The following is a 786-nucleotide window of genomic DNA, read 5'->3' on the forward strand; positions in this document are numbered from 1 at the left end:
ATCGTTTGCCACTTGGATGCACTTCTCTTCAGGGTTCAACAAGTACTCCTAACTACAAGGGTTGGAAACAAAGGGATGCTCTAGGCCTGTTCTTACAATTCACAGGCAGGTTAAAACAAAGGGTTTGCATAATAAATACCACTTATTTGATGGCTATATGTTTATGTCTACAAGGTGACAGGGCACCGCATGTAGAATGTTCTGCTTCTCGTTGTCTGCAGTTATTCACAGTCTTTGTAGAAATGTTGGCTTCATTCATTCCTGGGGCACACCTCAATGGTGACTGCTACACAAAACACCCTCCCTACACTTAATCATCAAACATTTGCCATTGTGTCCTCGAGAAGCAGTCAAATGCAAGGGTTGGGAATTTGGGCTCAGGTGCCTCCTCTGCATGGTTTACTACCACTTCTCTTACAACCTGTGTGACCCTGGGCAGATTACTTACCCTTGCTGTGCCTCCAATTCCTCATCTGTGGAATGGTGATCATAAGAGTGCTTTCCTCTCAGGATCATTGGCAGCCTTAAATGTGGTGATCTGTGTGATGCACTTGGAATCATGCCTGGTAGAATTATCCCTCAACCAACACAAGCTAGCATTGCTTCTTAGGGAGACAAGAAAAATATCCCTTTGGGAGGTAAAGCAAGTCATCAGAGGTAATGGCCCAAATTCTGCGTTTTATGACTTATCTTTGTCTTTCAGAGGCATTTCCTGAGCTTCATCTTTGTCCTTTTCATCAATTCTACTGGTTCTGCAGTCACCTGCCCACGCAGGGTCAGGTTCTG

This window comes from Macaca fascicularis, chromosome 10, assembly GCF_037993035.2.
Source record: "Macaca fascicularis isolate 582-1 chromosome 10, T2T-MFA8v1.1".
In the NCBI taxonomy this organism is placed as follows: Eukaryota; Metazoa; Chordata; class Mammalia; order Primates; family Cercopithecidae; genus Macaca; species Macaca fascicularis.